At 38.4% G+C, this 22,500-nt stretch overlaps 1 long non-coding RNA gene across 2 annotated transcripts in view; it reads right to left on the bottom strand.

The window, feature by feature from the left end:
- LOC130150515 (uncharacterized) overlaps positions 1 to 22,500 on the bottom strand; it is a 54,962-nt gene that overhangs the window by 25,014 nt on the left and 7,448 nt on the right. Inside the window, exon 3 of one of the 2 annotated variants that reach the window (XR_008822243.1) lies at positions 21,426 to 22,055. The exons of the other annotated variant lie outside the window; for it this stretch is intronic. This is a non-coding gene — a long non-coding RNA (uncharacterized LOC130150515). Of the gene's footprint in view, positions 1 to 21,425; positions 22,056 to 22,500 lie in introns of those variants that run through there. 2 annotated transcript variants of the gene reach the window in all.

Here is a 22,500-nt window from a genome sequence, read left to right as displayed (position 1 = left end):
TATGTATGTTTGAGAGAGAGAGAGACCTGTGTCACCGTCAGGGGCAGAGCAGAAATGTGAATTGAATGGTGAAATGATATAACCCCTCATGTGTCATCTTTCTAGGAATAATCTCTCAGCACGACAATCCTATGCGTTCAGAACTATTCTGGAAGTTGTCATTGTATGGGAAAGTAGAGATTACTTTGATGCTGAGCTTCTGATAGCCGAATAAGGGAAGGGCTGGTTTAGGTCAGATAACCTGCTTGCAGTCAGATACATATTCAAGCTGTCCATCTCTCTGAGCCTACAAAGCTGGTCTGGAAATTCTCTAGGAACAGGCTTTTCCATTGTTTTCCATGGTCCCACTTTCAGTGCCAAATACAACCTCCAATTTCAGAGGTGTGTGAAAACATTAAAAAAAAAAAGAGAAAGAAAAAAAAAAGTTTGGGAAAAAATATTAACTGTATCCTTTCACAGTTCAAGGAGAAATCTTCTGGGGTTTGGTTCACTTTCAAGTTTGCTCAGATTTTGTCCCAAATAGTTCACCTACTCTGCTTTTGAAGCCTTTCAGAATAAAAAGGTAAGCCCAGGGAAACAGAAGAAACAATGTTCAAAGATAAGCCCAGGAAAACAGAAGAAACAATGTTCATAATTAGTGTATATACCGTTTTAGTGCAGGACCAAATTTTTATCAGGAATAGGAGTAAAATAGGTCTCTGTGATGATTCTTTGAAATCAAATGAGATTTAGTACAGCATATGTATGTGGTTTATTAGGCGAAACTCTGTAAGGTGAGTTTTCTAAAGTAAATTTCCAGTCTGTTTTTTCAGCTGGATAATCTATTACATTTAGCTTTTCCCACTTCAGCCAGTGCTTGTTAAAACTTCTCCCTTTGTGTCCATGTGTTAAGATGATGGACAGTATTTGCTGATTCAAGCTTATCTAAGCTTTTAACAGGAAAATCTTGGATCAACTCAACCTGCTTGAGCCAACAATCTTGTAACTGCCTGAATCTGAGGAATGGTTTCACAGTAATAAACAAACACAAGTAGTTTATGGAACTCTGTTGAAGAAAAGAAAAACTTTCTGTATTAACACATTCATGTCCACTTTTTAAAATGGCTCTAAATAATTTTTAAAAGTCTTAATCCATCCTTTTCTTGTATCACTGGACAGAAACTTAGTTAAAAAGAATGGCATATGCCAAACCACGAGCTCCCTGCTCACCGATGGAGCAGAAACGTGTTTGTTGCTCAGATTATGTTTTCTGCTCCTGGTAGTTCTGAAAAATTCACATATGGCCCTCAACTTCTCACTTACCAACTATTTCCCTCTGTTTTCTGATTTATAAAATAGTTGTTCTTGTGATATTACAGTAATTACTCCAGAGCAGTCTTTGGGGGCTAGGAGAGATGCCTCAGTAGGTCTAGGATGACTCAGAGTGTAACTGACTGGGGTATCCTCTAGCCCGTTGAAACAGGGGGCCAGGGCAAACCATGCTGCATGTCCCCCTTCCCCTCTTCCTCCTCTCCTTCCACAGCAGCCTTGACATGCTGATCTCAGCATTATGTCAATGAGTGCTTCAGGGAGATCACTGTTGCTTTTTTTTTTTTTTTTTTTTCAGAAAGAAAAGGGACAAACACTGACAGAGGAAAGGCAATTAATATGAAAAATAGAGAGTGTATATGGGACAGAAAACAGCCCTTTTATGAAGGTCAGTTCCTTCTGACATCCTTCACTGTCCCTAGATAATATGCTCCTGAGTATGTTGGTTCTTTAACAAACACACCCATGGGGAGGGAAAATAAAAGAAGAGGGAAAGAGGGGACGAGTAGTGAATTTGATAGAAGAATGTGGAGATCGAGAGGTTTTGCCAGTGTTGAAAGAAAAAAGAATAAATTAGAACTTCTCTTCGTGTATTTTAAACAGCTTTGAAGTTTTAATGCGAAGTTGTGCATAGTAAGAAAGACCATTTTCCCCATGGATATCAGCTAACTGATTGCCCCAGGGGCAGAATGGGTGGCAAAAGGAGATGCATGAAAACCCAATCTTAAACAAGCCATGATTTTATGAGACTTCTCAGCTTCAGAAATGTTTTGAGGTTCATCCATATCACATGTTTTACTGCCTGAACAGTCATGTATACAGAACACAGTATGACTGTAGTGTTTGTGTTTCACTAGGTATGTGTTTTTTGCGCATCCTTTATGTTCTGCAAGTGACAACACACAGTTGGCAAGACAACAAAGATGAAAGGGAACAGGCGGTCTCATCTATCTATGCTATTGGAACTCAGTGAATAATTTGTAATGAGTAATTTAGTCTTAAAATGTCACTTTTTTATGTTCCTGACTGTACATTTGTTAATTAGGTAAGAATTACTAGAATCAATAAATATATTGCTGGTATACCCCAGCCCAAAATTACGAATAATTAAGACATACATCTCCTTCTTCACTGACATGAGTTTCTTTTCCCAGATGCCAGTCTGTTTAGTTTGGTCTGCTTACCACCCCTGCACGGTAGCAGTGTTGGTGGCAGTTTTCACAACTGATAGAAGTTAGAACAACCTGGAGGCTGCGCTAAATCATACCAGGACACAAACAGGATTGAAAAATCCCCAGGATTAAGTTTAGGTAGAAAGAATGTCGAAAAGACTTTATCACTTTCCTCCCCAGGTGAAATAACAGGCATTCAGAGGCACACGATCTGGCTGCAACTCACTTCATTAATCAAATCAATGTGAATTTTAAATTTCAAATACAATATCTGAATATACAATTTTAAAATGGTGCTGGTGGAGTTTCCAGCATTTGAATTACAAATTTGCTTTTTGCTAATCCATTCCCTAACAGAGATCAAACACTTGAAAATTCATGAAAAGCAAACATGAAAGGGTCACAAACATGGTCAAATGTTACCTGGCTGTTTAATTCAAATGGATACTCAAAGAAAATGTTTCCAATATTTGTTCAGCCCTTTCTTTCTAGTTAGCTTAAAAAATTAAAGTTAAATGGCAGACTAATACTATGTGCAAATCAAGAAAAAGAATCAAGGAGACTGGAAGACAGAAATACAGAAGAAGATCATAAAGAGAGATGGGCACATCTGGAGTCATATTGGATACCAGACTGAGCCTGTGGATGCTCACACTCATAGCTGGGATTTAACCTCTGCTAAAAATAGCTGTAAAATCTGGAAACAAGTTTAAATTTGGAATATTTCTGTCATTCATCACGACTGTGATAACCGGTTCTGTTGTATACACATTGCCAGAAAAATATATTAATATCCCAAAGTCCACCTACATTTTGAGCCAGTAGTCAAAGTTTAGCAATTTGGGTACACATTTCCTTTCTATTTCACTGTTGCAAGTGCTATTGACAGCAAAGTCAAATATGCCTTTAGCAAAAAGGAAAGAAATAATGGGATTCTTGTTTCTAAAGTTCTGCCTAGTCACATTCAGCACATATTTTATTTTCCTGCCTTACAATGATCTACAAACAGAACCATCTCATTTCAGTTTTTCACACATTTTCTTTGTGTGGATCTCCCTGAAATAGGCAAGCTGTCAGTGACAAAGCTTAGTATCAATCTCGTATTAAGTTGAGAAATGGGAATTACAAAAGGAAAAAAGCTAGCAGCCACAATCAGTACTGTAGCTACAAACAACTTTTTTCACTTCATCAACCAAACTTATACTAGAGGGATGATCTATGATGCTACCTGTCACTGATGTTATTGCTGTTTCTGAAGACAAATTGTTTTACATAATGGGCAAGTTCTTATGGGGGAAAAAAAGAACCACAAGGAGGGTAAAGTTTGCCAGAAGAAAACCCAATTCTTCCATCCTTATAAATGCCATGAACTCCTGTCATGCCACAATTGTCTTATAAATCTAAGCACTGCTCATACAAGCTCACCCACTTCAAGTCATGTTTAGAAGAACCTTTTCATTCAACAGCAACTTGCTTTTTGCAGGTGCACAACTATTACCTCACTACAAGATCAAGCAAAATGGAGAAAAGGGAAGGTGGTCCTGTCTCATGCCCAGTGTGCTTTCTTCAGTTTGTAGAGACCTCAGCCTATAACCCAGTTGGGAGCTCCCCACAACTCCTGCAGTCTACCATTTAGTCTAGCAAGCAGTGCTGTTGAACTTGGTCACTCTGTTATAAGGAAGACACTGTAGCTGTTAAAGATGGGTTTAATAGGATTTTTGAAAAAGGAAGACTAGTTTGGGGATTTTTTAGCTTTATTGTTGTCCATGAAAGAGTATGAAAAAGTATGAAAAGACATGTAAGTATGATGGATCAATGAAGGTAGCTTGCTCAAAGAATTCAAAACGATGGTTGCCAGATACGTAAAGTTGGAAGATCTCCCTAGAGATTCTGAAAGAAAAAAAAAAAATGACAAAGCAAAGCAGGATTGATTAATTTCTGACACTCAAGTTAGAGGAAGAGTTGTTTGAGTCATCGTGGAATAAAGAAGATTTCTAGGTTGTTCTCTTTCACATTTCTTGTTTTCATGTTTCTTCCATCCTCCTTCTTGCTGATACGCTTAAATAAAATAAGAACTTTTTTGAGTAGAGGGTTCAATTTTGTTTGATGAGATGGTTACGTCACAAAGAGGGCACTTTTCTAGAGGGAAAAGCAGGAAAGCTTTGAGGGAAAAGGAGATGATGTAACGGCTGATGGTGTTCTGTCAGGGTGAAAGTTGTGGACCCATGTGGAGTGAGCTGAAGATTGCCAGCGCTCTGAAGGGTGAGCTGCAGCAGCAATATCGTTTAACAGGATCCTTGTTTTGTTGCTTCTTTTCTTCTGGCTGGAGGATTACATAGGCTACCTCTTTGTCCCACTTTCTCTCTCTTAGACTAATTAGAGTAAGAAAAGGAAGAAACTGGTCTCAAAGAGCTTTATTTTGATTTCTTTCCCTTCGGCATATGCAGCTTATTCAGCCGAGGTGTTCTAGATGATGGGACACACATTTGCTGAGCCAACATATGTGACTAATTTTACATTCTTCTTCCTTCTGCCACGGAAATGATAAATCAGGAACTGGGTAAGTTTCAGTGTAGCTAACAGGATAGGTAGGCTCCTTTTACTCCACGCTATGGCTGAATGTTGGAAATAGTAGAGTTAAACTAAAACTAAGTCATTTAGAAGAGGCTAGGTTATCTAAACTAAATCCCATTAATAACTTACAAAGTTCTGTAGTTGTTTAAAAGCTAAGCTAGCTGTTACGGCTCAGAGTAGCTGCCTTTTATTCTCCACTAACACTGAACAGCAGGAGAGGACCTCCAGAGGTCCCTTCCAACATATATTAATCTGTGATTCTATAAAGGGAGCTTAGACAAGTTTAAATCATACGCCAAACTTAGTTTACTAAAGTCATGTGAGATGAATCTTCCCTGACAGACTGACACAATGCCTGCTTCGTGCTTCTTTTTGGGTGAGGAGTGGGTTGCAGGTATTTTGTAGACTGGAGACTGAAAGAAATCTTACGATTTTCCAAAGGCTCAACAGCAATGTCACCCAGTCACTCTGCCTGTCAGCTCCCTGCTAGAGTCATTGGACATCCCTGCTGCGCATCAGTCACGCGACAGTCAAGTCTTCTCTGTTCTTTTTATTCAAAGAGTGCCAAATTCTCTTCAAACTATTTTCTTGTAAATTTATATGTACATTATTGCATAGTTTACACACATCAGTATAACTTTTCTTGTATTTCTTTGAGAAGTTAGGACTCGTTTTTCAAATTCCTACTTATGCCATCTTTGGCCTATTTGGTGTTTGCCGAAATGTGGTAGGAAGGGCTCCAAAAGCAAAATTCCAGCAAGATCTGCAAAGCAATCACTCCAGGATAAAGTAACTATTTGTGTAAATTATCTGTATGTAACAGCTATAAGACGTACAGGAATGGGTTATTTGTACTGAGTTACCATAATCTGCCATACTATTTTATTTTTTTTTAAAGAAAGACAGTTAATTGTGATCTACTGATTGTCTTTGTTCCACAGAAAGAAATTTAATTACCTTTGGAAAATGTAGTTAATAATAAATATTTTATTACAACTGCACAACATTAATTACAATGCAATAAAAAGAAGTCTAGTTCCATTTGGAATGTGAAGTGGTCTTAGCGAGTTCATAGGACCTCTAAGAAAGGTAAGGGTACAACAGGCAGGTCGGAAAGCTCCTTCACAGGCTGGAAAACTCACTTGTGCCAGCATCTAGCCTCATGAGAAGTATGGAAGCCTCTGGGATTTTCAATAGCTTGTTTGGTGGCCTGTGGTCAAAGGTTCCCAGGTTCCCTGAACCTCCTGGGAAGCTGGGGAGGGGCTAACTGCCTCGAGCTTCAGGACTTCCAGTGATCTTTAGATGCCATGAGGCACATTCAATTTGGTACCCAAATCTGCGGGAGGTATGCATTGCTAATAGTGTTTGGTTCCTTCAAGCTTGTTATGCTGAAACCAATTCAAAGCTTACAAGTAAGGTTTCTTTCTTCCAAAAAGTGTTCTACTGATGATAGCGTCTCATGACCACCGGTTGTTTTACACATTTGAATGCTTAAAAAAAAAATAATCTGTCATTGCATTTCTACTGATAGAGACGCTTGCACAAAAAATGCTCCTGAGATCACTGACATATTTCACATAACACTGTTTACCACTGCTTAAGGGAGACTATAAAAGTCCTGTCAAAACCATGATGAATACAGCACACAAGCACTCAGTTACTGACACAACTGCCCCTGCTGGAATTCCATACCTCAGAGGAGCAAAGAGAAATATATTTTAAAATAGTAACTTTAGCTAATGATCCTACGGTTTGATAGATAGTTACAAATCTTAGCATCAGAGATTGCAGCCACACTGCAGAACAGGGATTTTCTGAAGGATCCACACAGAATTCACAGCAGATGAGAATAAGAGGGAAGCAAGAAGTACAGACTATGGCTTTGTGACACCAAAATTATAACAACATATTCACATGTATGAACTGCCTGCGCTGGCAAGTGCCCACACTTTATTCATTACTAGAATGTCACTAGTGATTTTATGTGGGGGTAAAGATGGAGCTCAAACACTGACAAATCCTCTCTTTTTTGGTAAAGACACTGAAATACCATAGCCACATTTCCATCATTTCCATACATTTACTTCACTGGACACACTTTTTCTCCAGCCTTTGCATGAACAGCTTAGCCTGGCTCTCCTGGGGTCTGCTCATGTGGACAAAAGAAGGCACAAAAAGTATTGGAGTTGATATGTGTTGGCTGTTGAGACATCATTTACTCTTGTTTGAGAATTTGTTAAGGGTATTTTCCTTTCCAGAGCCATCATCTGGAAACAAACAAAGAAGCTTCTATGTACTGAACTAAAATGTGAAAGACCAGAGGCATAATTCTTGAAGGTACTTGACTAGTCCAGCAAGCAATACAGTACAATTTGTTCAAATAAAAAAGATTTAATTGTAATTAACAATAATTTTAAACTGTAGAAGTAGAAAGGAGAAACTCAATGCATCTTAAATGGAACAGTTCTAAAGCAGAAGCTGGTCACCCCACTGTGCATTTGTATAACACTTATTTACGGCATGCTGCAAGCTGAGTTTACAAATGGCAAGCAGATAGCAAGTAGAGCCAAAGAAAACTGACTTGCCAATATACCACTATGTCAAAAAGTGGGATCAAAATAATGTTCTGTTTTCATCTTCATCATATGGCTTTGTATATGCTGCCTATTATCAAATTTGTCTGTCTCATGTAGGCTTGTGTGTACCTACAAGCATACATATACGTACACCTATTTATATGCATGATCTGCAAAATGAACAACTGAATAAGCAAGGTGTAGGTTTTAAGGAAAATGTAATTTTAAAGTTCCATATGAGCAGTGACCTGAAGGTAAAGATCTAAGTAATATAGTTGAAAATTATATTCATGTAAGTTAAAAACATGCTGTAGGAGCCAGCACCATTATTTCTGTGTGTACACCTACATATTCCTCTATATCAGTACTTCTATCTATACACTGGAGTAGAGAAATATTAGCTAACAATAGATGCATCTAATTGAAATGTGTATGAATGGTATGTACTATGCGCTATCATTTCTTTCTGCAACTAATTTAGAATTCAACGGAATAATATGAAGTCTTTTACTACTTAATTAAACTTTTGTAATGCCTGTTTTACCAAGATGAATAAAATGCATAAATTGTATGAGGTGACATCTAATGCACACAAAAAAGAGAAATGTAAAAAATCAGAACAGTGGGTACATTAAACTGATTCTTAATAATTGAAACCAATTTAATCATTTGAGATTATTTTATTCTAGCTGACGTAATACTGTAGCAGTTTTATTCTAATTATAACCTGTTTCATTTTACTCTGCCTTTCTAGTTAATTATTACAGTCAATTTGTAAAATGACATGGTTCCACATTTGCATAGGTCACTATTAAATAAATGAATAGCTGAAATTACTCTAGCATTGAAGTGTCAACTTTGGTAGAAGTCAAGAGGACTTCAAATGTTCTTCTAACACCCCTTAATGTGTTAATGACCACTATTAAACTGCAATTAAAAGGCCAGAGAAAAAATGCACGAAACAGTTAATAGAAAAATAGCAGACACACAATTAAAACACTTCAGTTTTTGACTGATAGAAAATAAAGTGATACGCTGAAAGAAGTATAGTATGAATCTATGCCTAACACATGACAGAACTGACAGTTTAATGATAACAAATCATAGGCTGCCTTTTTTGGAGCATTACACGTCAGCTTGACATTAACATCAGTAGTAAACAAGACAATGTAATGATTTTGCCTTGTATTTAAATTGCTACCTATTATGGTACTAAATAATAGCTTTAAATAACTTGGTGTCCAGGCTAGTGATGTACTGTGTTTGTATGAGACAGTACTGAAAGATATGTTTAAGTTTTTTGTCATCCTAAATAAAGGATATATGTATGCCTTAGCGGTGCAGCCTACCACGTTTGCATCTGAAACCTTTCCTGAATCCATAACACTGTCATTAGGTTTGTTTGCTCACGAGAGGAACAAGTAGTGATGATCTAGTCCTAACTCAAAGCAGACCAGATTTTTAGGTATCAAGTGGTGTGCGTATAACTCCTAGGCAGCAGCTCAATCAGAGCTATGCTAGAGCTATCGTATTAAACATGTTACTTCAAAAGCACACTTTACTGAAAGGTGAACTGAGTAGTAAGGGGATGGCACGTGTGATTCCAAAAACTAAATTATGTTCAACATGAAAATCAACATTATGTCTGAAAATTTAAATACATAATGTCAGAAAATTCAAAGCTATGGTTCCCACAGGAATTAAAATTTGACCTCTATGTACATAGGTAGTATTTCCTATTACTGCTACATTTTAATCATTCACATAATCTACATCTCTGCAATCTAGATGAGTTATGTTTGCCATGGGAAATATGACTTCTTGATTTCCTGATTATTATTTGTGTGTTGTGTATGCTCATCCATAAAATTAAATTAGCTTTATGGGTTAAATCCAGTTCTGAGTTACAGCATGTAAAACCATTCTATTTTTAGTGATCTAGTGGATTTAATTATTCCATTAATATAAAAAAACCTTATTTCTTATGCTAAGTAGAACAGAATTGCTACTCTCCCTAAAACTCCATCTGTGATATTGCTTAGCCCATTGTAAATAAGCATTTACTTCTTAGATCAATGGACTAAGGAGCCATTGCTCTTTCTTATCATTATGTCTTTTCACTTATGTGAAATGAGCAAAGAAGGACCAGCACATCAACTTTTCTGCGCTTCCTTTGCACAGATAACATGCATGTTTTAACGCATTCTATAAATCGGTATGAAAACAAAACTGGTCTTTGCTTTCTCCTTATGTTGACTTTATTAAGCAAGTAATGTCAGAAAGCCACACAAATTTGGAGGAAGATTCAAAGACCATGTTGCACATTCTTATACGAGAACAAAATTACGGTTGCAGAGGACTAAGTTTTAAAGGATATTTAGGCATTTAAAAATGTAGATAGCCTCCCAATGGGATTTTCAAAGGTTAGATTATTTTTAAAATCCTGCTAGGCACTGAATGTATTTCTTTGAAGTTCTCATACATGTGTAAGTTCATACATTGGAGAAAAAAATGCACATAATCAATGAAATAATTGGAATAGATTCAACCATATCCATTTCATGTGCACCACAGATTTTCATGTGCTTAAGTCTGTTTGTGTCCAGATCAATGCAACTTCTTTTGCTGTTAAAAATGAGAGATAGTAGTTACATTGTGCAGCTGCAGCACTAAATTGTCCATTATTTATAGCTTCTCTATTTCAAAATATCATTTATTTAAAACATTCAAGGTTCTAGTCCTGCTGAGGACTAAACCCCAGCTGAATGTGAATGGGAAAAATTAAAAAGAAAAAAGAGAAAAGATATTTCATCACATTTGCACAGTTCAAAAAAATTGTTAAAAAATATATTTTCCCAGGCTTTTTGTATTACATCAATTTGCCTTTCAGAATCGCAAAGAATAAAAAGCCTCAGTACACTTTTTTTGAGAATATTTTTTGTGCAGATAGTTTGACTGGAACTCGGGTTCACCCGAAATATATATGTATGTAACAACCATGTTATTTCACTTTTATAGGTTCAGTACCTTATCTATTCTTGCGAGCCGCCTCTATGGTCTTTCCCTTTTCAACGGTCCTTAACACCTGTCAGTACGAAGGAGAGCCCAACAGACCCTCTGCTGGTTCTTCTTCCTTGTTGATCCAAACATGAGCCAGTTTACAGCTGGGCTGATGCAGACAGGCAGAAAGACACGAGGACCGTCCTTACATGACCCCAGTCCCCAGTTCTTGCCATCAGAGGAGCGCTCAGCCTGCTCCAGCTGCAGAAGCCCAGGTACAGCAGCAGAGCATCCTATTTACATCAGCTAAAACAATGACATGCACCCACCTGCCCAGACAGCACTGTGTACCACCACTAGCCAGATCAGGGCAAGAGAAAGAAGCAAGAGTATGTGAAAGCACAGAAAAGTCAAATGGAATAACAAACTTAGGCAAAGGAAGAATAGAGTACAGCATTAGGTGCTCTGCAACAAAAAATATAGTAATATTTGTGAAGCAGAAGAAAGTACAAACGTCGTTTGGGCTTTCTATAGGGAAAAAAATAACTAAAGCACAGAAATTGTGACACGGAGTAACTCCAGATAAGGGAGAAGATTAAATGATGCCAAATTTAGATATTCCTTTAAAATTATACTCAAAACCATAGCGGTGTTAGTTAATTTAAACACTCTAGTTAACTTGTGATATTTGTAAGCATTTGTAAACCAATCTTTTTTTAAACATCAATTTAGAAAGGCCACGAACCAGTGTTAGTAAGCATGACAGAGTGAGAGAAAATAAGGTTTTTATGTTTGGGGGAAAAAAATATGGACCTATAAACAAATTTAAACGGATTTTTTTCAGTTTTCTTTTAGTTTTCTGAAGTGTTTTGTAAAAACTAAACTAAGCCAAACCAACAAAAAACCCATTCTACCTAGTAATTGCTTTGCAGAATATTTAGGTCGACTTTCGTGGTCATATTGTAAAAGCAGAACTTGATGCAGAACCGAAGATACATATATATATGTATATTTAATTGTAAAGTTGAGAAAAATGTAGATGTATTTAAAGCAGGGATGACAGTTGTTGAGCATTGTGATGTATCATCTTGACATGAATTGAATGAGGTAGATTAGTGACTGACACTAGCAATGTCAGAATTTACACTGCAGCACACACAAACTCTGTGGAAATATACTATTAGCACTCAGAGTAAGCAGCGATGAGTAATGAGATAAAAATTGACAGTGTCAATAGTCATAAGCCCTCACAGTCAAGAATAATGAACTGTACTATGTGTATGTATATTAATATGTGTGTATATCTGTCTGTCTGAAATATATCTATAGTAACTTTAATTACACTAATTTTTGTGAAGCAACAATCCAAAATCATAGCTAAGACAAGGAATCTCAGTGAGGTCTACTTAAAGTCTATGGAGTGTGATTTACTCTATATGTACCTTCACCCCTGTACGTGGTGTAGGCATGCAGTTGACACTACTGCTTACCCTATTTCACGTGTCAGAATCTGGTCTAACACAGCTCCACAGAGTTGTAAGGCAAATGCCACATTTTGTAGGACTCCTTTTCTAAATGCTGGTTCACTTCTTTAGAGTCAGACCAATAGTAAGTTTTACAGGCACAGGGGAAAGCAGAGATACATATTGTACCATAACAATTAAAGAATATCATGATACAGCGATTAGTCCCGTTTGATTAAATTTGTTTCCAGCCTTGATTGCCTGAGATATATTGGGCAAGTGACTCAAGAAACCAGGTCCAAAGTCCGCATCACTTTGGGGTGCAGTAGTAGCAATGCAGAACTTTCTGCCTCTGGCAGAGGTGGGAACTGCAGACATCTGGCTTTGCTGGAAAACACCTCAGGTGGGATAAGTGTATTCAACAGCTGCATCTCCAGCTCAGCTCTCACATGCTCAGAAGGATACAGGGCCCAAAACAAAGCAAGGAGAAGGTAACTCCATCACACACTACATGCTAGTGAGCGAGAAGAAAGGTGTTCAAAGTTTCCTTTGTGATGGAGAAACCCATTATTGATGGCGTATGTGGGTTAAATCACCTTTTCCTCAGTTTCCCTCTGTAGAAGCCCCTTTCGAAGTAAATCACTTTGACAGTCTCAGAGTAAAATTATTATTTCAATGCCAACTCTGGATAGCCACCAAAATGTTATAAGGATGGGAACTTTGTTAATGGTTCAGTGGATAGATAATTGTCATCTTTTGTCCTGCTTTCTCTCTAATAATGTTTGTATCATCTTGACATGGAATAGATTAGTGACTACCACTAGCAATGTCGGAAATAACACTATGTTGTATCAAAAAATTAAGTAATGTATTTTGCAGTCCATGACATAAACGTGGAGAGATACGTATTTGGCAATAAGCTGTGCTTTCGTCTTCAGTAGCCTGGAGCAGAGGCCCAAGTATGTCCTTCTGGTCCACCCATGGCTCCCAGAGCAACCATTACAGTGCCCCAGGCAGATGGTAGGCAGGACAGATCTTTAAAGATTAATTCCTCTGCATTTATTAAAAAAGGATCTTACACAAGTTTGGTGCCATCTAAAGTTAGCAATTAAAATAGGAAAACAGTGGTGTTTCGTTGCTGTGGAGGGTAGGGAGACAAAACCTTTAAGAAAATAGAAGCTGTCAGAAAAGATAAAAACAAATACAGTGAAATACCAAAGACTAATTGAACTTCACATATGGAAGGAGAGACACAGCAATGTCTCATTTAGATTTCTATTGCCCCTTTTGGAGAGGAAATGAAATAATGGGCATCTGCGTGTTGTATCTGCTGTGATTTTATTTCATTTTCCTTCTTTTTGTTGCTCTATAAAACAAAGTTTCCAGGATGATTTATGTGTCAGGTTTATATTTCCAGTTTTTCTAATGGAGCAATTTTATTTTAAAAGGTAAAATATATTTTTTAACCTACCAGTGACATCATTCTCCACATTGGATCAATTATCTATGCACTGAATAAAGTTTAATTGAACCCTTTTAAATCTGTGCAGCTGTTGTGCAGTGAAATAGGCAGGTGGATTATCTCATTAGTATGAATCTAAATGTTCTGTGGTCTCTGCACATTTTAATGTGTGTGGTGTATATATTTGGTAATAGTTCTTAAGTTGTTAAAAATAAGATAAATGGTACAAGAAAACTTTGATAATAATTTATGTAATATTTGGTTCTTAAATGGGATGAATTAAAGGCATTAAAATGATGAGTGATTTCACAAAACCTATTCCAGCAGATGGACCGAATGAAAGTATTAATTTGAAAACTTCTGACCTATTTTAATTTTATTTTAGGAGCGCTCTGTTTTATGCATTGATGTTACGTTACTATCAGGATTTTAACTGGTTTTCCTTCCAATCAGCTTAGCCAACTTTAATCCTTTTGTAAGGTTTACCAACCTCAAACATTTCTACCTCATCTTTCAGCAATCTATTTTCAAAAGATATTATTTATTCCTAGGACCAAATTCTGACACTGCTTACACAAGTGATTAGGGCATAAAGCTGAAAAAATGGGCCAGGACCACAGCGTGTATAAAATGCTGCAAAGTAACTGCGCTATGTTGGCTTACCCACCTGAGAATGTAGCCCACTGTTTTCAGATCTGAGGGTGGAGGATCAGTGGGAGTTCTGCTTGGGGATGGTGTGTCTCTGACCTACCACTGAACCTACTGATTGCTAATGTCAGGTAGTTCTGAAGTTACTCAGTGAAAAACTGGCCTGGTGAAGATATCCAGGATTTAAAGGTCAGTCCTGTGCCTTTGCTGAAGTCCCATAAAGACAGCAGTTACGTGGGATGAAGAAGGTATGCGTGGCATTACTGCCAAAGGGGACCCCCCTGTGGGCACTGAGCTGACTCCAGCCTTGCCAGCTCCGAGGAGGTAAAGAAGGTTTCCCTGTCTGCGGGAAACACATCTTTCGTTTGCATGTGGAAAGGAGCATGTTGGTGAGCTCCTGCAGTTCCTGGACACGAGAGCAACCCTTCTTCTGAGGATCACAATGTTTTCTCTTTTGGGTTAGTATTGAAGACCCCCTTCTCATCTTCCTAAAGAGTTGAGTACCAGAAGAAGTTCCCAGGAAGAGAAAAAGAACAATCTTGAGACAAAAAAAAAAAAAACCAAAAAAAACCGGGGGCGGGGGTGTGTGTGTGAAGAAGTCAAAAGCAAAAAGCACAGGGAGAGCAGAAGACACAAACTAGGAGTTACAAATTAATTGAGAGAAGAAAGGGAATGGACACTTACCAATCTGTAAAGTTTTATTTTACTTCACAAGAATATGTAGAAGCTTGACATGTCACATATATGTAGCTCACACCGAAGCCATCGCACCAAATGCCTAGGAGAAGTGGCCGCAGACCATCAGTGTCTTCCATCAGCCCTCATATTCAGCAACATGTAAACTGCTATCTTGGGATGTGCCATCTCTGCAACTGCATGAGTTGATTCAGGTATGAGAAGCAGTGGTCACACAGAATTTACTGTGTGTAGTATTTATATAAATAGTAGTAGCAGCAGTATTTGAGCAGCAAAGGAAATCAGCCCATGTGGAGCGCGTACTGATAACCTGCTTCCACACATGGAGGCAGCACCACACAGCAGGGCTCACTGGATGCGTTCATGGACTTACATTTCTTACAGCATATTGGGACATTTCAAATTGGTTAATTTAAAACTCGTTATGTTGCCTTTTGTCTTCATGTTCCACTTTGATTTGTACCAGAAACTTCCAAAGTTAAAATAATATTTTGTTGCCTTTCTCCTTGCTTTCCTTCCCTAAGGCTTGAGCTAGAGAAGCAGATTTTCAAGCTCAGGGCTTGTTGTCTGTGACTCAGTGGAGGATAGATAGCACACCCTAACATTACAGAAGTTATAAGCTATCCTGGTATCTAAGAATAACATGGGAACAAATTCCCATAAATATACACGCAAGGAAAAGTGTTAGAAATACATACTGTGCATATATGGTATTTAGCAACAACAATCAGAAGTTCTCAGTAGAAGAACTAGAGATGAATGAAATCACAAAAAGGAACACTTCTCTGTATCTTCAAAACCTTTTTTTTTTTTTTTTCCTTTTGCTGTAGTGCTGAAATATTAAACTTGCTTTGGACATCTTGGGCAGCACTTCAGCTGGACCACAGGGAACGGGCATCCTAGGGCATCCTAACCTGGAAGAATCCTCAGCAGCAAGTTTTTAAACAACTGTTAAACACGCTTGTGAGCCTAATAGTAAAGACGTGTTACAGTTAAAGGTTATATTCAGTGCCCTGACCCATCCTTTAGATATCATTCTAATCTTAGAAGGATTAAGCAACAAACGCATAACATGTAAGAACCGTAAAGGTGTGCTTGGGAGGGGTCTATGAAGGAAATACTTAAAGGAATGCCTCGTTGCCAACAGGCACTGCTGCTCCATTTTATGTACCTCCCAACAGCTGACTGCAGAAGCTACTTCAGTTCCAGCTCTGTTGTACGGCCTGGGGGATTAGTGAAAGAGACCACCCTGGAGGTTGTTAAATAGAAAAAATAACGTGCCTGCCAGCTGGGGGCCAATTGATTGCTGCTAGTGTGTGTAAGGCAGTGATGAGGGGGAGGTGGAGAGGTGATGGGATTTGCTCCTGAACAGTTGGTTTTGTGAAGGACTCTCGCTGCCTCAAAGCTGTTGAGGCCCTTGCAATTGTCCTATAGTTTCTCCCTGAGTGGCTGCTAGGTTTTCTTGCTGGAAAAATTTATGGATGTAGCCTAGTCCTGAAGGAAATGTAATTATTAGCAATGAAAGGGTTAGAGGCCTGCTCCTGCCTGGTACTGAGCACCTTTACAACCCACTGCATTTGGCTGCATATAGGATCAAACCCTGTAAGAACTATAAGGACTATAAGGTCCTTTCCCTTATGCGAGAAGGACTTGCAACAAGAGCTTTAGGGTTTTCCTTAAGTATAGTAAAATCGTGCACAGTGCTATTCTGTTCCAGGAAAACAAGATTCTTTAAAAATATTTGTGGAAATCATCTCTTTTTCTTAAGGCCCCGAGGACATTCAGTAGATATAGCAGTGTGTTTTTCAGTCTTTCTAATTTACAGTTTTGTTTACAAAACCTAAATTAAATCTCTACATGCAAATGAAATGGCTTAGTTATTGCTGCAGGCAGAGGCTAGCAAGTGGGGTCTATCCTACCCTACATGTAAACATGAATAAAAAATATGTGCATGTTTATCTAAATGCAGGGCATTTATCTGGAGTGATAAAATGATAGCTGCTGTTTGATTATACTAATAATATTCAACTCTTTTTTTATACCGCTGCTGAGACTGTCAGCACCATTTGCCCAATCAGGGAACTTGAGATACTTAAACAGTAACTTTCTGTGATGCTGAAATTTGATGCATTTTTTCTCTGTTTTCTGTCTTTTGGTTTCTAATCCATGACAGAGCTGTCAATTTTACCAATGACTGCTTGGTTTTGTTAATATCCTTTTGAGGATGGTTTTGTCATAGATATTTTGACAGTCCTGTTAATGCAGCTCCACCAGCTATCCTTTACCCAGAGTCTTGATGAGATGATCAAAGAGTTCTAGAACATTTCCTTTTTTAGCCAACTCTCTGACTTTTACCTCATCACAGTCTGCTCATCAAAATCTCATACACTGGGTACTGGGATAATTTTGGCAGCATATCGGTGGTTTTAGACAGGGGAAAGAAGTATTGCAAGGAAAGTTTTACCCTGTTACTGTAAGCTTGACATAAATCATTGCTGTTGCTGTGTGTTTGTGTCAACCTATTGCAAACAGGCACCCTCAGAGATGGACAGTGCTTGTTGTAGATATTATGGAAAATTTAATTTTGAATTCTTACTGCCTTTGAAATTTCCCAGAGGACAAGATCTGGTCAGAACTGGGAATAAACACTAAGTTTTCCTGACTGCACAGCAACCATGTGAGCAAAGCCTCTGGTCTCCATTTCATAGGATAAAGGCAAATGCATCTCCCAGTATTTCCAGTCTTAGAAATGGTTAAAGCACTTCACAAATAACTCGTCTTACCTGAATCTCTGCATTTAGCTGCAAACCAAGCATACTGCACAGCAGCAATTTACCTGTTACTGAATATGAGATCCGATGGAAGATGATGTGAGCCACGGAATTTCTTCAGTGCTGTTAACCTTCCCCATTGTTTGTACCAAGTTCTCAAAAATACAGAGATGCTGAAATTCCCTATTTCAGAAAAGGTCCCTACCACAATGGCCTTTGTGGTAAGACAGTCTGATAGCAGCTTAGTTTCTCTGTTTCTATAGTATCTGTACTGACTGGGTGATTTTTAGGCTTGTAAGATTTGCTGCTTTCACACCTGTTGGCCAAGACATTATCCAGTGACCTACATTAATAGAAATGATTGATGCCTGAGATGTTTTAAACCTAGTCTTGTCACTCCTTTACCTTTTGGTACCCTGCCGGTGCAGAACCAGCTTTCTCAGCTGGAGGATGAGGTCAGTTCTTCCTACACCAGACTGCTACCCAAAGCCCTTATCTCCCTCTTGGGTCCCTAGCCTTCCCCCCCCCCCCCCCCCCCCCCCCCGCCCTGTTGTCCCAGTTAAGATGCTTCAGCTGCTGGTTGTGTTTTTGTATGCCAGGAGCTGGGTATCATTTTTGTGCATCGCTTGGCCATTTGAGTGTTCTTCATCCTCTGGGGCTGGTGAGGTTTTTGTCATATCCACACATCCAGTCTCACAGAAGTGTCTTGCATGCTTGTGACCATTTCCAGTAATAATAATCTGTGGAAAAGGAATCAGTATAATTATGATACTGATTAATTTGATACTACTGTAAGTGGGAAGATCAGTAAGGATAAGTGTCTTCTACATTGCTACAGATAATTAACAATATCTTAGTGAAATCCAGTGATATTTAGAAATGGTATGTCTTTTGCAGCTATCCAATTCTAAAAAAAAATATATAGTCTTTGTTGTTGCAGAAGAAAAAGTAATTTTGCCAAATACAAAGAACTGTTTGAGGATGGTGAAATGGCTATAGGTTGCCAAAATCTGCAGCTGGACAGGACATTCTGGAAAGATATCAGCAGGGAATTTAATAATCACAGTTCCCTACAGTCCACCAGCCATCTGATTTTACTTTCTTCGCATTTGTACACATGTTTTTGTTTATTATGTAATGAAAATTTGACACATGTAAACATACTAAGTTAAGTGGGATTTGAAGGTGGGCTTTAGCTGGAGAAATCCCATAAAAATGTCTAAACTCATTTTTTTCTTTCAGGCCAGAGGGTTTTAGAGAGATCAACTTTCTATGTGGCAGCTGGGCTCCCTGTGGTGTTGTATTTTATTTTATGTTTTATAGCATGTAGCTTCTAGATTTAAAAACAAAACACACTATTCACTTCCTGAACAGACCTGCAACTGAATTAAAAAAATATTTGAAATACACATAAATTGGAAAGGAAGGTAGCACAGTATGTGAGACGCCTTTTATTCTCTAAAGGCCAAAGGAGCACAAACACAAATACAGCTTAGCGTGGGTGAGATAAGGAAAGGCTTCTTTCACCTGTGTCCCACCAAGAAACACATTGCTGTTCTCTGAGGAGCTGCTCAGTGATCAGTGTGTTCACCACCGTCCTGATGATCCTTTCATTCCTCCACCTCAGTCTATCTGTGCTGACTGTACAGAGGCTTCATTGTACAGGGAAGGTGGGTCCCCACATCCTATACAGCTGCTCTGGCTGTGTCCATCTGTCTGTCCATTCTACCCAGGCTCCCAGTCTGCTTACCGTGCTACTTCTGTGTTGGCTCAAAATCTTTGTTTTGGCCTTTAGTCATTGCTAGCTGAGACCAGCTTTACTCGGCCATCCTGGCTTAATGGTTGGACGTGATGACTTCAAAGGTCTTTTCCAGCCTAAATGATTCTGTGATTCTATGATTCTGTCTGCCTCCATGACCCACCCCACATACTTCCAGACTTCTAGGGCTCTGCAGATTCCACAGCTTGACAGATTGAGAAGGTTCGACTGAAATTAATATATGTGGAAATTCAAACTAAGCAATATCTGAAAGTCTTCACAGCAACATGGATAGCTCTTGCCATTAACTAAGTATATATCCATAACTGACGCATTAATGATGTAATGAAAAGGTGTTCTAAGGAAATAATCTTTTAACAAAGAAAATTCAGTGAAATCCAGTAGAGAACTTGAACTATATTTGTTTGATTTTCTTATATACACCATGGGAATTAAGATGAAATCAGGAAATCAGGATTTTCAAGGTGGAAATGCTTTTGGGGAAGAGATGGTGATGGCAACCCTCAGCAATATCAGAAGCAGCTTCTGGAGTTGCCCTTCAAATGGGAGCTGCTGATCAAACAGGCACCTGAGGCAGCCTAGATTTCCTCTTAGTTATTCTAGCTTCATCCAGTGGATTTCGTTGAAGTCCTTGCTACAAACTGAAGTTTCTTTTCCCTTTCCCCTCTGTTTCCACTAGAAAACCTAGAAGGGACATACATCCCTTGAGTGAACCCCTGTTTCACGTGTCAAGCTAACCCAGGAACGTGTAATCTGCACATCTCTCCTCCATCTTCACCACATCATGCTTCTAAATTTGAATCCTGGATGGGTCACATAAAGTGAAACAGTTGGGAGATTTACTGTAATCACATGCTGACATTTTCCCACATCACTAACCTACCACATGATTTAACAGGATTGTCAGCTCCTGCTTGAAGGAGGGTCAGGGCAGAAATAGCAAGGGTGTTGTAAGATGGCATGAAGGCCTCCTGACAGCACAGCCTGGGAAGCTTGTGTATTATTTGCTGTAGTCCCATCTTTTAAAAAAGCTCCTGAGGCTGTCATTTTGATATTAGCAAAAAAGTAATTTACACTTTACAAGACACCCAAACCCATAAATCTTAAAAGGCACTTCTGTTTTGAGCCTGGAAATTAAAAAGCATTAGGCCTAGTTCACCAAATGTTTGTTCGGAGAGTCTCCGACTTTAAAGTGGGAACGTAGAAATTATGTTTTCTGGCAAAACTATTCTTTTTACTATTAATAAGTGCTTTTTTTCTCTCTTCATTCATAAAAGCAAATCTACAGAGCACTTAAGAATCCAGAATATTTTGCTAAAATATTATAGAGACATTTAGTGCAATCCCCTCACTTTCTTTCCTTGTCTTTCTCCATCTCTTACACTATCCTTCTTTCTCACTCTGTATATCTTTTAGTTACTAAACCGTGCCTGTGACATGAAACTGCTCCTCCACTGCCAAGAAAGTGAGAGTAAAGGTAATAGGTGCCTTTTTCATAAAACCAAATCCAATCTATCTCACATAGTTTGCTCCTCTAACCCTAAGTACTGAAACAGACTGGGGGCAGCCAGAGGATGGGAGGAGAGAACTCAGCATGAATGAATTTGATGATACTGTGCTCACTTCAAACTTCAGATTAAATATATATATATATATATAAATCAAAATATGCTTTCTTTTGGTTTTGCTTGAGACACTGTGCAAATATCAAGCAAAGGGTTACTTTTGGCTTTGATTTTGCATTTTGTTGTGATTCATTAATTTTCAGACAGTTGGAGAAACTATGTTCACACTTTATGGGATTTGTTCGGGCACTTGCACTGGTATGGTAATGCAGGCACACTCTAAAGACATTGGCACTCTCATCTCTCATGGTCTCACGGAAGCTGTGTTGGCCTCTGTGATATAGATAGAGTGTGATAAAATTGATTAGGTAGTAATGCAATATGTTACTGTTAAAAAAAAAGTATATGTATCCCTGAAAAAGCATTTCTTTAATGACCAATAGCAGAGGAAGGATGTGAAACCAACGCATACGGAAGATCATCCTAGTTAGTGGTTTTGGAGAGAAAAGGACACATAATAGTTTGCCATACTCTTACCTAGTAACACCTTTTGTGAATTCTCAGGCTGCAAGATAATTGCTCTCTTGGCAACATCATTTTCATCTTCCATTTTGAGCAGCTCACATAATCTTCTGTCCAGTCTGGATATATTTATAACCTTCCTGTGCTCAGTAACAAATTCATATCCATACTTCCCAGGTGGAAAAATCTGGGTATTTTCTTTTCTAAACCATGGAGAAAAGCAGCTTTCAAAGCACTTGCTTTCCTTCTTGACTAGGGACACTCGGTCCCAAGTTTTGTCTTCATTCTCCAGCCTCCACCAGGAACCAGCAGATAAGTCATTTTGGAAAAGGTCACATCAACACGTTTAGTTATTTGTGTTTTTCTGCAGATGGAAGTTTCCTTAGAAGGAAAACTACAAAACACCATCCCAAGCTGGGGCTCATCATCAGGAAGGCCTCAAAGCAAAGCTAAACACCCAGGCAGAATGCATGAGGAAGTTATTATCTTTAAAAATGGAAATTTAAGCTGATGATGACCTATTAAGAAAGAAAATTGAAACTGTCAGAGCAGGAAGTGATAGGGAAATAGACATAAACCCCTTTCTGTTGTGATACCTACTATAACATACAGATCCCTTGATCTCTCTGCAATCACACTTTCAGGAGAAGGGCTACTTCGTGGAACTAGTAGGACAGTCAGCTCAAAGAGATTCACTGATGCAGGAGCTCATCTAGCCAAGTTAAATGACTGGGTTAATTTAAAAACAAATGAAAACCCCCATATAATTTTATGATCATTAATAATATTTCCTAATACTAACCCTGTCTTGTGCTTTGGGATGCAAACTGATTACTGCAGGGCCAGGAAAATCATTCTCTCCTTTACTTGGTTGGATGGATGCATTATTATTTTGTTCATCTTTCTTTAATCCCTCATTCCACTACTACAGTCAGGATACACAACTTGATGGACTAATGGTGT

Source organism: Falco biarmicus, chromosome 5, assembly GCF_023638135.1.
Source record: "Falco biarmicus isolate bFalBia1 chromosome 5, bFalBia1.pri, whole genome shotgun sequence".
Taxonomy (NCBI): Eukaryota; Metazoa; Chordata; class Aves; order Falconiformes; family Falconidae; genus Falco; species Falco biarmicus.
The sequence above is the reverse complement of the archived record's forward strand: the minus strand, read 5'-3'. Positions and strand labels throughout refer to the sequence as shown.